Genomic DNA, 15,682 nt, shown 5'->3' with positions numbered 1-15,682 from the left:
CTGGAATGGGCTACAAGACCGTCGCCAAGCAGCTTGGTGAGAAGGTGACAACAGTTGGTGCGATTATTTGCAATTTGAAGAAACCCAAAATAACTCCGTCTCCCTCGGACTGGGGCCCCATGCAAGATCTCACTTGCATTGTTTCAATGATCATAAGAACGGTGAGGAATCAGCCCAGAACTACAGGGGAAGATCTTGTCAATGATCTCAAGGCAGCTGGGAACAGTCACCAAGAAAACAATTGGTAACACTATGCAGAGAAAGACTGAAATCCTGCAGCGCCCGCAAGGTCCCCCTGCTCACGAAAGCACATGTACAGGCCCGTCTGAAGTTTGCCATTGAACATCTGAATGAATCAGAGGAGAAATGGGTGAAAGTGTTGTGGTCAGATGAGACCAAAATCAAGCTCTTTGGAATCAACTCAACTCGCCGTGTTTGGAGGAGGAATGCTGCCTACGACCACAAGAACACCATCCCCACCGTCAAACAAGGAGGTGGAAACATTATGCTTTGGGGGTGTTTTTCTGCTAAGGGGACAGGACAACTGCACCGCGTCAAAGGGACAATGGACAGGGCCATGTACAGTCAAATCTTGAGTGAGAATCTCCTTCCCTCATTGAAAATGGGTCATGGATGGGTATTCCAGCATGACAATGACCCAAAACACACAACCAAGGCAACAAAGGAGTGGCTCAAGCAGCAGCACATTAAGGTCCTGGAGTGGCCTAGCCAGTCTCCAGACCTTAATCACATAGAAAATCTGTGAAGAGAGCTGAAGGTTCGAGTTGCCAAACATCAGCCTCAAAACCTTAATGACTTTGAGAGGATCTGCACAGAGGAGTGGGACATACACACATACATATATATATATATATATATACACACAGGGTACGGAAAGTATTCAGACCCCCTTAAGTTTTATACACTGTTATATTGCAGTCATTTGCTAAAATCATTCAAGTTCTTTTTTTCCCTCAATGTATACACAGCACCCCATATTGACAGAAAAACACAGAATTGTTGACTTTTTGCAGATTTATTAAAAAAGAAAAGCTGAAATATCACATGGTCCTAAGTATTCAGACCCTTTGCTCAGCATTTAGTAGAAGCACCCTTTTGATCTAATACAGCCATGAGTCTTTTTGGGACAGATGCAACAAGTTTTTCACACCTGAATTCTCTGCCATTCCTTCTTGCAGATCCTCTCCAGTTCTGTCAGGTTGGATGGTAAACATTGGTGGACAGCCATTTTTAGGTCTCTCCAGAGATGCTCAATTGGGTTTAAGTCAGGGCTCTGGCTGGGCCATTCAAGAACAGTCACGGAGTTGTTGTGAAGCCACTCCTTCGTTATTTTAGCTGTGTGCTTAGGGTTATTGTCTTTTTGGAAGGTTAACCTTTGGCTCAGTCTGAGGTCCTGAGCACTCTGGAGAAGGTTTTTGTCCAGGATATCCCTGTACTTGGACGCATTCATCTTTCCCTCGATTGCAACCAGTCGTCCTGTCCCTGCAGCTGAAAAACACCCCCACAGCATGATGCTGCCACCACCATGCTTCACTGTTGGGACTGTATTGGACAGGTGATGAGCAGTGCCTGGTTTTCTCCACACATAACGCTTAGAATTAAGGCCAAAAATTTCTATCTTGGTCTCATCAGACCAGAGAATCTTATTTCTCACCATCTTGGAGTCCTCCATGCGGGCTTCCGTCGGGCCACTCTGCCATAAAGCCCCGACTGGTGGAGGGCTGCAGTGATGGTTGACTTTCTACAACTTTCTCCCATCTCCTGACTGCATCTCTGGAGCTCAGCCACAGTGATCTTTGGGTTCTTTACCTCTCTCACCAAGGCTCTTCTCCCCTGATAGCTCAGTTTGGCCGGATGGCCAGCTCTAGGAAGGGTTCTGGTCGTCCCAAACGTCTTCCATTTAAGGATTAAGGAGGCCACTGTGCTCTTAGGAACCTTAAGTGCAGCAGAATTTTTGTAACCTTGGCCAGATCTGTGCCTTGCCACAATTCTGTCTCTGAGCTCTTCAGGCAGTTCCTTTGACCTCATGATTCTCATTTGCTCTGACATGCACTGTGAGCTGTAAGGTCTTATATAGACAGGTGTGTGGCTTTTCTAATCAAGTCCAATCAGTATAATCAAACACAGCTGGACTCAAATGAAGGTATAGAACCATCTCAAGGATGATCAGAAGAAATAGACAGCACCTGAGTTAAATATATGAGTGTCACAGCAAAGGGTCTGAATACTTAGGACCATGTGATATTTCGGTTTTTCTTTTTTTAAAAATCTGCAAAAATGTCAACAATTCTGTGTTTTTCTGTCAATATGGGGTGCTGTGTGTACATTGAGGGAAAAAAATGAACTTCAATGATTTTAGCAAATGGCTGCAATATAACAGTGAAAAATTTAAGGGGGTCTGAATACTTTACATACATGAACTTCAGTTTCTAAGCTATTTTACTGAGAAAAATCACAGAACAGTGTTGACAATACATTTCCACGCTGAATGATTCTGTGCATGCGCGATCTGCACGTGATGTACGAGGTACTGTCTGTAGCCTATGTATGTGCAGTGTTTCCCTACCATTATTTTAGCACCCCCCGCCCCCCTTGAAGGTCAAGTTCATTTTATTTAAATTTTCTCTATAGCGCCAGACCACAAAAGTAGTCATTCAATGTTACCTTCCCTATAGAACAGGTGTATACCTTGTTCTTTTATTAAACAAACTAAATAGCCTTATGTTATTTATCTTATTTGCACGACGGCGTGTCATTTCTGTCTCTACGTTACATGATCGCGCTCTCTATCGCACGCACAGCGAAGTTCCGCCCCAGTTCGCGCACACACACAAAAAGCGCACACACACAAGTGAGCACACTCTCACTCCTATTTGTAAATATTAAGCCGTAAAACGTCTATTTAAATATGACTTCTGCCTGTCTCTGTGTTAATGTATGGCGCAGACGCACGGGTTTGTTTACTCCTACAGAAGCGCGCAACACTTGCGGTGATATTAACATCTGTCGTCTCACTAAATGAGGACATAAATACATTAAGTTAAGTCGTGACGTATTGTCAAGTATGGTGACCCATACTCGAAATGCATTTAACCCATCCAAGTGCACACACACAGCAGTGAGTAGTGAACAAGTGCACACACACACACACACAGTGAACACACACCCGGAGCAGTGGGCAGCCTTGCTCCAGCGCCCGGGGAGCAATTAGGGGTTCAGTGCCTTGCTCAAGGGCACCTAAGTCATGGTTCACCCAAGTCATGCTGTTAATTCACAATCCCCACCTTCAATTCCTGCCGGCGCGAGAATTGAACCAGCAACCTTCAGGTTACAAGCCCGACTCCCTAACCATTAGGCCACGACTACCACGACTGCCCTACATGAACAACATCTTCAGAACTGCTCTGAGAGTCACTTCATGAGCATTCGAACTTTTCATTTGAGTAAAACTATCCTCATATCATATACAGAAATGTAAAGGTATTCACGGCAACCCATCAAAATAAAAGTTCGGTTTCACTTGAAGACATTGGACAGAACGTAATGGGCTACTACTAGTAAAACTTAAAACCTTAATAATAATAATAATCATACAATGTCTTCAAAGTTATCATCAATATTAAATTCCCTTTATTTTTATGTCGGGAAAAAACAGAACCCCCCCTTAAAGTGTCATGGCAGAGCATTGAAGTCGACTAGTCGGTGCAACCCCTACTTAGTACTAAGTCATGTATCAATCAAATAAAAAATTGGAAAAAAAAAAAAAAAGAGACCTGCAAACCAACAAACACGAGCCACATATCAACAAACACTTAAAATATACAAGCCACTGCTAATACAGAAAAAAGCTGATCACATGAAAATAAAGCTTGGTAGTCGATCAAAATTTTTGGGAATTATGGAATAATTTAGATAAATCCAAAGAAGCTAAACATTCCCATCCACGACCCAAACATCTGGAATGAACATTTCGGAAAACTATTCACAAAATGAACCAACCCTTACCCAAAAACATCTGACCTCCAAATTACATGACCTAGAATTCACTACAAAAGAGCAGCTAATCCATTTAGACAAACCCATATAATTAAATGAACTAATAGGCAAAATTAAATCCCTAAAAAATAAAAAATCCTGTGGCTTGGATGGAATATCTAATGAGATGCTGAAACAGGAGCTCCAAATTGAAAGATTCTGAAATCAAGTCAATTTCTTACTAAAATCAGGACACTTTCCTGAAATGTGGGAAAAAATACAAATAAAAATCTAGTAACTCCAATTTTGAAACAAGGTGATAAGTACGACCCAAATAATTAGAGGCATCACAGTCAGCAGTAACCTCGGAAAACTGTTCTGCTCTATTATTAAATGACAGATTAGTTAAGTTCATTCAAGAACACAATTTTAAACTGTCAAATTGGATTAATGCCTAAACAGAACATCAGATCACATTTACACACTCCACACTCTCATACAAAAATACGTTCAGCAGACAAAACAAGAAAATATTTGGTTGCTTCGTTGATTTCCAAAAAGCCTTTGATTCGGTATGGCACAATGGACTTTTCCTAAAACTTATCCAAAGTGGAATAGGAGGAAGGACATATACAACGGGAACAAATGCTGTCAAAATCAACGACAAACGGACTGATTATTTCAGTCAGACCAAAGGAGTCCGTCAAGGCTGCAGCTTCAGCCAGACTCTACTTAATATCTATATTAAACTGGCATCAGCACTTGATAAGTCCTCTTGTCCTGGTCTGACCCTCGAGGGCAGACAAATCAAATGCCTCCTGTATGCAGACGATCTTCTGTTGCGGTCTCTCCATTTTGGAAAAGTACAGTAATGATTGGGCCTTACCGATAAACATGGAGAAGTCAAAAATCATGATCTTTCAGAAAAAGCCTTGTCTTGCTGACAAAAAAATATGAGTTAACAATTGGTGGAACAACTCTTAATTATGTGACCTGTTATAATTATTTGGGTCTGACAATCACAGCCTCTGGACAGCTCAATACTGCAATAAAAGATCTGACTGATAAGGTACGCAGGGCTTTTTACAGTTTAAGACGACCCCTGTTCAAATTCAACCCACCCATTAAACTGTGGCTGAAAATCTTCAATAGCACCATCAAACCCATTCTTCTCTATGGTTGTGAAATCCGGGGACCCAAATTTAAACTAAACTATGAATTAAGGGACAAAAACCCTGTTGAAATTTTCCACCTTGAATTCTGCAAAAAACATCTTGGGAATTCACAGAAACGCCCTAAGTCTCGACTGCAGAGCAGAACTGGGCAGATTCCCTCTGCTCTCTGAAATCCAGAAGAGAGCAGCGAAGTTCTGGTTCCATCTTTCAGGGTGTTTTCACATATAGTTTGTTTTAAAGAGAACCAAACCTTAAAGTGAACCAGAAAGGGAACCAGCCGAAAGTGACCGCAGTCCTTTTGGTGTTCACAATGTAGTGGACTCAAAAGAGAACGTAGTTCTTTTTTTGGTCCTCTTCAGCAATGATATCTCAGACCCTTTCTTGTTCACACCACAACTTTATAAGAACTCAGACTTCTTTGCAGCAGTGGATTTTGGGTATTCACGTGGATGTGGCACATTTTGAAGCAAATGACAAACAGAAAGAGTCAGACAAAGCAGAACTAAAAGGAAAGCATCTGAAAAAAACAAAGGATAGCAACTAAAAAGAAAATTCTTCCAACACTATCAACAACTGCACAAGCGCTTGTACCCAAAATTTCATCCAAATCTTCGTAGAAGGGACAGGAATCTTTTATTTCTGCAGACTCTCCACCTCAACGGATTGTCCCAGGTGCTCATGAACTTCTGGCAAAGTTTTTAAACTTTTTTTTTTTTAATTGCATTGTAGAGAGGTTCTGTTATATCCCCTTTCCTTAATTTTTTGGGCAAACAAAAAACATGTTTTTATGAGTTGAGGAGAGTTGGCGTTTAATGTAATCATCTTTCCAAATTTCAATAGGTGCACAACTTCTCCTGGGACAACAACCCCACGACCTGCCATGGTGAAAAGTTTTTTTTCCTGTTACAGCAGTGACGTAACATGGCTGCAGGTATGGCAAGCCTCCAGGTACACATATCGAAACGAAATGCAAAGCGGGCCGGGATTTCATTGCTTGCGCATATCATGAAGATATTGAACCACAAACTGACCCACAAACAAACCGTACTCAGACCACCTCTGGAGGTGTTGATTAGCAGCAAAAAGTAACTCAAGTAAAGAAATTAACTTCCACAGTATAAAACCTGATTATAAACTAGCACCATACCAGAGCAGTATTAAAGACTATGGTCGGAGAAAGCTGCTGACGAAGTATCGTCTGAGTGAGCACAGTCTGTGTGTAGAGACGGGCCGACAAGCAGAGCTGGAGAGCCAGAGAGCACAGACTGCGTTCTCACTGCACAGAGGACGAGCTGCACTTCCTTACGGAGTGCAGCAAATATAAAGACATCAGAGATGCTCATTTCAAACAAATAGCGCTAGTCACCTGAATTCCAGCAAACCAGCAACACAGAGAAACTCTCGTATATATTGAGAGAGAAGGAAAAGTGCATCCACCTGGCAGCGCAGTATGTGTCCTCCTGCCATCAAATGAGGGACAAAGGCTGAACCCTCTTTACCATTTACAATTACTCTGTATTTTTAATTTGTGATTTATTTATTCTTTCATTGTGATAAGTTGGACGTGTTTATTTTTCCCCTTTTTTATTTATCTGTATGTTTGTACAATATAATTGCTTTGGCAACATTGTGATGTTACACAGTCATGCCAATAAAGCTGAATTGAATTGGAGAGGGGGAGAGAGAGAGAGAGGAGAGAGAGAGAGAGGGAGAGAGAGAGAGAGAGAGAGAGAGAGAGAGAGAGAGAGAGAGAGAGAGAGAGAGAGAGAGAGAGAGAGAGAGAGAGAGAGAGAGAGAGAGAGAGAGAGAAAAAAAAAAAAGCGTGTGTGAATAGCATCTGTGCGTCTCATTCTGTAAAAGTGAAGCTGTGAGTTTCATTACTACAACACATCAATTTTACCCCCTACTAGTTGCTGAGAAATATAGCGATTCAGTATCAAAGCTACTATATTAATAAAACTTGCTCAGCAGTGTTGACAAGTGTCCATGCTTGTGAATATTTCTGTGTGAGAGCAGCACAATCTCCAATCTGTGTCTCTGCGAGTGATGTGTGTGCATGCGGCGTCTCGTGTGACAATGAAAGCAGTGAAACAATATAGTGGCAATATAAAGTTAGTAGCAAAGAAACATTTTAACACCATCTCATCTGAGGAAAAAAGCAAGTTGAATTAACTTTATACATAATACTCCCTTTTAATTTTAAGATTGACTAAAATGCATTGTTAAAGCTCTGCAATGTCTTGACCGGTGTCATGATCAGCGATTGCCAGCTCTTTCTCACCCCCTTCCCGGTCCACTTCATCTTCCAGATTTTCCAGATCAGACTCCAGCATTTCACTGCTGCACAGAAAACTGGAATCTGGGTTCTTATGAAGTTGTGGTGTGAACAAGAAAGGATCTGAGATCAAGAGGGCCAAGAAAAGAACCGGGTTCTCTTTTGAGTCCACTATACTGTGAACACCAAAAGGACTGGGGTCACTTTTGGCTGGTTCCCTTTCGGGTTCACTTTAAGTGAACTGGGTTTGGTTCCTTTAAAACGAACTGTGAGAAAACGCCCTAAATTTACATGTAGAAATGGAAAGGGATTGATGTAATTTAATTTCTAGTACGGAAATGAGCAGAGCAAAGCAAAGAAAGAATTGACCAGTCTGTTAAGGTGACAACTCATGAATATTAGTAACATGGCATTTATGGTACTTCTAAGAGAATCTTACCCAGTTTGAAGCACAGCAGTCTTTGAAATAGATCCTCAGCAGCACTGATGGCCCATGATTCCTTCTGATGCATCGGCACTGCTTTTGTGTGTGTGTATCTGCCCATTCAGCCTCTGCAAATGAGATTTGAAAATTAATTAAAAAAAAAACAAAAAAAAAAACTAATGATTCAGTGATTTAAACTAGTTTAAAGCCAGATAAAATGATGCTGACAAACAGGAGAAACACTGTGCACAGTCAGGAGCCTTTTCAATCAGCAAATTGCCATCATTTACCATGGATTTACTGTAGTAACACTAACTGTACCATGATATTGTGGCAGAAATGCGGGATACTCGTAGAATTTAATTATATTATTAATATAGACATGTATTAAAGGAATATACAGCTTTTTTGTGATTAAGCTATAGTGTTTGTGCATTTATACTAAGTGTATTTAGACTACTGTTTTTCATACAAATACCTAGAAACCATATAGTTAAATTTTTAAGATGGCATTGTTTTTAACTGTGGGTCTCATGATCTAAATGTATGCTACTATGGAAGACCAATGGTTCATTTTAATAAACCTAAAAAGGTCAGAATAATTATTTCGCCATATAAAAATGAAGTCCTTACACTTTTTACAGATGTTACGGTTTTGATAGTAAAACAGGCTAATTTTGAGAAAGAAACCTGAAATTCGATATTTAATTTTTCATAAAAATTAGTTCATTAAGCCCCCGTCTAGCAATCCCAATGCTCCAAACTGTAATTAAACATCTAAAATCATCTTTATTTGTATGGTTTCTGAGAGGAGTAACTTTTCTCTGCTCACTTCTCACGCGTCGCATAACTCGCACACAAAGGCACTTCCACCAGCGTGCAATCCTGATACAGAATTGCAGGATTTAAGTAGGCTATTCACGCAAACAATCTTATGTCTCAAGTGAACGTTTAGGGAACTGTTGGGGAAACACTTCTAATGTAACATTAGATCTGTGCAGTACAGTAGGTCTTAATATATAGGCCGTCTGTCTCAATGTTAATCTAACAATAAAAGAAAAGAGAATCACTTGCTGCTCTACACTGAACAGTTTTTGTAGTTTTAAATTTATTTGTAATAAACACTGAAGTGATTTTTACATTTGATTGTTTTTCTTTCTTGATTTTAAGATGGAAAACTAAAAAGTAATGCACTATTGTTTTTGACACGTTCTGTTTTTTTGCATGTGCTCTTATTTTTAAAGAAAAAAATAGCTATATTGTGTTTATTAATATAGTAATTAATATTAAGGAATTGGAGGAAAAGATGCAACATGGCTAGGTGATTTTACTTTGGAAACTTCAGAAAACATTTTTTCTAAGAACTGACTTTGCTGACATTGTTTACTTCAAACGGATGTAGATCACTTTTTTCTGATTCCAATGAATCATACATCATTTTTAAGGTCTTTTAAATGAAAATAGAAATAACTCTTGAAAATTTGCTCATTGCGACTCATTTTGCCAGCACAGGTCACATTAATATTGCAGCCTACACTGCAAACTGGACTGAAGATAGATGTCAAAGTCAGGCAACAACCCCGTTTCATGATTTGAAAATATCACTCATTCGAACACGCAGAAACTAAGAACTCTTTTTCTATTAAAAAATATTATGCAAGGAAAAATGACTAGTAAAGTTAAAAAAAAAAAAAAAAAAAAAATAGAATGTCGTTCTGAGTCTGACCATAAAATAGTTTAAAACTAGAGATGCACCGATTGCAATTTTTCTGTAAGCAACCTACCGATACAGATTTTTGCTGATTCCAATTTTCTTTCTAAAAACTATAAGTTGACAGCATAAACAAAAATCTATACTTTAAAAAAAACATGATAAAAATTACACAATACCCCCCAATCTGGACAAAGTTACAGATGTTCCCTCATTTAAACAACTCAAAAGTTCTGTGACAACAGAGGTAGAAATAATTGACTCAAAAAAAGAGTTGCTGTATATAACAAAACAGATCATTTCCCACTGTGTCTTAAATTGTATTTTTTTCCACTAACCTTATTAAATGTGTCATTTCACATCAAATTCTTACATCGTTTCAATCATTTCAGTTAGAATAAGAAACTATAGAGCTGTTACCATTCAAATGAAATAAGTATCAAACTCCATCTTTCCACAGTAGGAAACAGAAGCCGCATCTGAAGTGGCATTAGGTGCATTTACACAGACTTGTTTGATGCTCCGGGTGTGTGTTCACTAATATAAATTTGTTGTTAGTAACAGAAATGGTTTAACAGAACTATGGTTTATCTGCAATTAAGTATTGTGGTGCCTTACACAAAATAAAAACATTTGAAGAGTCAGGACTGATGTTTGCCATTATAGTTAGGCCAGAGCTACTAAAATAGTTTCGTCAGTGCATCTTAGATTTTGTAATGTATTGTAATGAAAATAATATAAAAATGTGAACTTATCGGTATCGGCCATGAGAAGGACTTAATTATCAGTTAAAATTTTTCATATCGTGAATCCCTAAATTTAAGATTAATGTTTTAAATATTTTTAAACATACAAATAAGATGTACAAAATAAGAAATTTTGGGAAAAATGCAATGGCTTTAAATATGAAACCAAACCAGTAGTTGGCAGAAAATGACCATTTGAATAAGTCATTTTGTCTTCCATTCAACAGATTTGTTCAAACGGCCGATTCATTCAGAAACAAGGCAAGTGACTGTCTTTATGAATGGGTTACTGAATCATTGACTCACTTGATTTGCACAAAAACATGGATTCATTCGGTAACGAAACAATGTTGCTTGGAGGCACAAAACAGTTATGCTGTGGCTTTGATTAGGTTGTGGCTTTGAATCATTTTCATCAGTGAAATTGAGCAAAAAGAGTCAATAGTGTGTCTAAAACATAAGTCACTTAATATTAACTTCTTGTTTATTGAACTCCTATTGTGGTAACACTTTACAATAAGGTTCATTAGTTAACATTAGTAAACATGAACTAAGAATGAACAATACTTCTACAGCATTTATTCATCTTAGTTAATGTTAATTTTAGCATTTACTAATGCATTATTAAAATCACAAGTTGTGTTTGTTATCATTAGTTAATGCACTGTGAACTAACATGAATAAACAATGAACAACTGTATTGTCATTAACATTAACAAAGTTTAATAAATACTGTAATAAATGCACTGTTCATTGTTTGTTCATGTTAGTTAATACATTAACTAATGTTAACAAATGACACCTTATTGTAAAGTGTTACCCCTATTGTATAAAATCACATTGCAATTGTGTTGAAACTAGGGCTGTGCAATTTGCCCTATTCGATTTGGCCTCCAACGATTATGAACAAATACAATAATCGAGGGACATGCTTGATATTAATGTGGATTAGATTTATTCATGTTTTTAAACGGAAACTTGCATTGTTCCTCGGGAGTATTTCTGTGTAAGCGCTCAGAGATGGAACAGAACACAGACATGTAAAGTCAACTTCGCGCCTAAACGGTCAAAACTCGCAAAAATGTCAAAATGCGGCACTTAGTGATTCACGTAAACTCTTGTCGGTTATGTAGTAATTGAACGTAAACAGTTGAGAATATAAATACTTGTGTAACAGTAAATTGGATCGGTGCGACTCAGTGGCAGGGGGCTATATTCCTGCTTTCAACTGGGTGCTTAATATCAAACAACAAAAGACAGACAAAATCACTTGCTGCTCTAGACTGAAGGACTTTTTGTAGCTTTAATAAGTAACAAATGAAATTTAATTCTTACAGTTAAGATTGTGTTTTTTTTTAAAGATTAGATTCAAATATAGCCTAATCGCCATTTTTAAATAAATCATTCATTTAAAGTTTGTCATATATCCCACTTATAATCGTGTTAAATAATCGTGATTACAATATTGGCCAAAATAATCATGATTTTGATTTGTCATAGTCGAGCAGCCCTAGTTGAAACATTGGTCATGCAATGTTGCATACCCAAGTCATACACTTTTTTTTTTTTTACTACTGCAGTATGAATCTATAACTTTGTGTGTACTGCTGCGTGTTCAATAGCAACCCTCCATGGACACCTTGGCAATTGAATCACCATTAGCTAGTAAATTTTTTAGTTTACTCGCAGACTGATATACTGTGTGTGTCGAGTTACTAAAAAAATGTATTTACCACTTGTAGTACACTTGAACCCATCTTCCATACACTAGTACACTCAAGTGTACTACAAGTGGTAGCTAAATACATTTTTTAAATACAACGATAGTATGTTAAAAGTGCATTTTAGTTCATATTCATGGTGTCTCAAAAAAGCACAGTTGAGTACACTTAGATCTTAAGTTTCTTAAGTACTAAAGGATAATTTTTAGTATATTAAAGGAACACTCCACTTTTTTTGGAAATAGGCTCATTCTCCAATTCCCCCAGAGTTAATAAGTTGAGTTTTACCGTTTTTGAATCCATTCAGCCGATCTCCGGGTCTGGCGATAGCACTTTTAGCATAGCTTAGCATAGATCATTGAATCTGATTAGACCAGTAGCATCGCGTTCAAAAATGACCAAAGAGTTTCGATAGTTTTCCTATTTAAAACTTGACTCTTCTGTAGTTATATTGTGTACTAAGACTGGCGGAAAATGAAAAGTTGCGATTTTCTAGGCCGATATGATTAGGAACTATACTCCCAGTCCGGCGTAATAATCAAGGAACTTTGACGCGGCAGCAGGCGTAGTGATATTACGCAGCGCCTGAAAGTAGTCCCCAGCTATATTATAACTAGGTACTTGGCTGGGGACTACTTTCAGGCGCTGCGTAATATCACTGCGCCTGCTGCGGCCATGGTACGGCAGCAAAGTTCCTTGATTATTACACCGGAATGAGAGTATAGTTCCTAGCAAAATCGGACTAGAAAAAAAAAAAAATCGCAACTTTTCATTTTCCGCCGGTCTTAGTACACGATATAACTACAGAAGAGTCAAGTTTTAAATAGGAAAACTATCGAAACTCTTTGGTCATTTTTGAACGCGATGCTACTGGTCTAATCGGATTCAATGATCTATGCTAAGCTATGCTAAAAGTGCTATCGCCAGACCCGGAGATCGGCTGAATGGACTCAAAAACTGTAAAACTCAACTTATTAACTCTGGGGGAGTTGGAGAATGAGCCTATTTCCAAAAAAAGTGGAGTGTTCCGTTAAGTACAAAGTTAGTGCATGAAAAGAGAGCACTTTAAAGTACATTATGGAAGTGTACTTGTTTTTCACCTGGGAAGAGCTTTTGCCTTGCGATTCTCCGCTAAACTTCACAAACATGCGAGCCAAACAGAACGCAATGAAACAGGAGCTCAATAACTGCCTAAAATATATATTTCGCTTAAATATTTGTAGTTGGTCAATATGCGACATGCAGAATTTTAAACCTACAAGTAAGTGTATTTGTATGATAGCACTAACTATAAAGTGTAATGGGGAAATAGCCTTTTTACGCAATTAGTCAGTGATTTTTTATTATTTTCATTTTTAAGTTTAGTAAAATGTAACTTCCGTTTTAAAAGCATTATTTTTGTTTTTAGATTGCAATGTTACGCTGTTAAAATGTAATGTGACTTCAACCCTTTTTTTTGCACATGCCTACATGCTTACATTCACTTTATTTGTTTAATCCAAATACAGAGATATATACCATATACTGCAAATCAGCCAAAAAAATAGAGATAGGAATTTTTACTCATACATAGACATATATACATTAGGGCTGTGCAATTAATCGAAGTCAATTATGCGCATCTCGTCAGTAAAGCCGGTTTCGTGATTGGCAGTAAATTCGTGGTGAAAGCATCACCTGGTTTCAGATGGAGCGGCAGTTAAAATTGATTGTTCTTGTAATGCTGAATGGCTAGTCAATGGTTAAACATTAGGAGGGAAAATTTCATAGAGGCAGCCGTAGTATTGGTGTCAGTGATACTGGCCTTCAGTCATGAATGAATGAAGCATTTATATAGTGCTTTTATTGTGTATTGCTATACACCCAAAGCGCTTTACAATCATGTGGGGGGTCTCTCCTCAACCACCACCAGTGAGCAGCATCCACTTGGATCATAAAAAAAAAAATGATGCCATTATACAAATATTAAATGTACTGTGTTGCTTCTACATTAATTTGAAGATTGAATGTGAAATTATTGCAATGCAGAAGCATTTATAAAAACTTTAGTGTTAGGTGGGACAGAGAAGACCGAGCACACCCTTTTTGTTTTTATTTTATTTTACAAAAGCTCAAAGTTTTGTTATTTGTGAGTGTACACAAAAGTAAACACTTAATGGTATCGAATGATGTATAACACTTATTTGTTTGACAGTATTTTTAGTGTCTTTCGTACTGATCTTAAAAACAAAATAAAAAGGGAGCTGGTCGCACTGGTGCAACCGTCGACCCCAGGGAGTTAATCGGGATTAATTTAAGAAAAAAAAAAAAAAAAGTGCAATTAGTTGTTTTTTTTTAATCGAGTGACAACACTAATAATTATGCATTAGCAGTTTATTATTTAACCATTTTAATATATTTTTCCAGATTCCACTGCCAAGCAATGTAAAATAAACTTGCAATAGGCAATATGTTAATTCTAACCCTGTAGTCAAATACAAACTCCAGATGTAATTTTCTACGGTAAGAAAAATGTTCATGTCAGCAAGCGAAGCAACCTCTTGCTACTCTAAACTGACCCTTTGCAAAAACCCGCCTCCGCTTACTGTTGCTACGTCCGACAAACCATGGCACTTTTATGCAACACGTACTCATGCAGTGAAAAACACATCACAGAGCAAGTCCACAAAGTTAATCTACTCTCCTGTCTATTGGTCTCTCCAGTTATAATGGTCAGATTGCCTGTTAATCAAACTCCCGGCGAAAGGTCAATTGTGCAGCTAAGATTGGACAACGTTCAGAAATAACTGGGGCTAAAGAAATGGCTGCAGTTAATGCCATGTGCTGCACTTTTCATAAGGTCTTTGTGTCATTTGGAGCGACCACTCATGTGGTGCGACCAATAATAGCAATAACTATTAAACTGAAAATAAAATAAAATTTCTGTGTTTGAATTATGAATCACTGCTACAGTATGTTTAAGCGAATGGTATTTTTAAAACTATCAGTTTTATGCAGTTTACAATAGAACAAAAATGATCATTTACAAAAATACAAACGCTGTTACTAAACTTTAATTACGGAGTAGTAGTAGATTTTTTTATATGTCAGCATCTTTTCATTTGCTATTTTCATGGCAAAAACTTTTAATTACTGAGATCTTAATGTTAAGCATGTTAAGGAAATGAATTAATTTTATTATAAATCATGGTCGCGCCACATGACTTTTTTTAAAAAGGTGCCATAGAATGGAAAATTATTTACCTTGGCATTGTTGAATAACAGTTCTGTACATGGAAATGACATACCGTGAGCCTCAAACACCATTGTTTCCTCCTTATGTAAATCTCATGCAAGCAAAAGACCACTGAAACTTAGGCGAATCTGAACATAACACTGACTGTAACGTTACAGTCGGGGATCACTAATAGTTACGCCCCCAACATTTGCATATACCGATCCATGTTCTAGGCCAGCCGCCAACCGAATCATCAGAATTTCTGCAGGTACTGTGAAGAAATAAGTGAGGATAATAGCGAAAATGTCAGATCATGGAAATAAATGTTATGTTCCAGGCTGTGCAGGGGATGTGAAGTGCAGAGATGGGTTGGTGTCTGTATTCAGAAAGGCAAGGAAAACAAAACGCGTTCTAAAA

At 37.9% G+C, this 15,682-nt stretch overlaps 1 protein-coding gene across 1 annotated transcript in view; it reads right to left on the bottom strand.

Moving 5' to 3' along the window:
- LOC131550757 (mucin-2-like) overlaps positions 1-15,682 on the bottom strand; it is a 49,376-nt gene that overhangs the window by 23,718 nt on the left and 9,976 nt on the right. The window contains exon 3 of the mRNA XM_058793133.1: positions 7,886-7,998. The gene's annotated coding sequence lies outside the window, so the exon portion shown is untranslated. The remainder of the gene's footprint in view (positions 1-7,885; positions 7,999-15,682) is intronic.

The sequence above is a fragment of the Onychostoma macrolepis genome, chromosome 12 (assembly GCF_012432095.1).
Source record: "Onychostoma macrolepis isolate SWU-2019 chromosome 12, ASM1243209v1, whole genome shotgun sequence".
NCBI classification, from domain to species: domain Eukaryota; kingdom Metazoa; phylum Chordata; class Actinopteri; order Cypriniformes; family Cyprinidae; genus Onychostoma; species Onychostoma macrolepis.
Note: the sequence above shows the minus strand (reverse complement) of the source record. Positions and strands in the feature narration are given on the sequence as shown.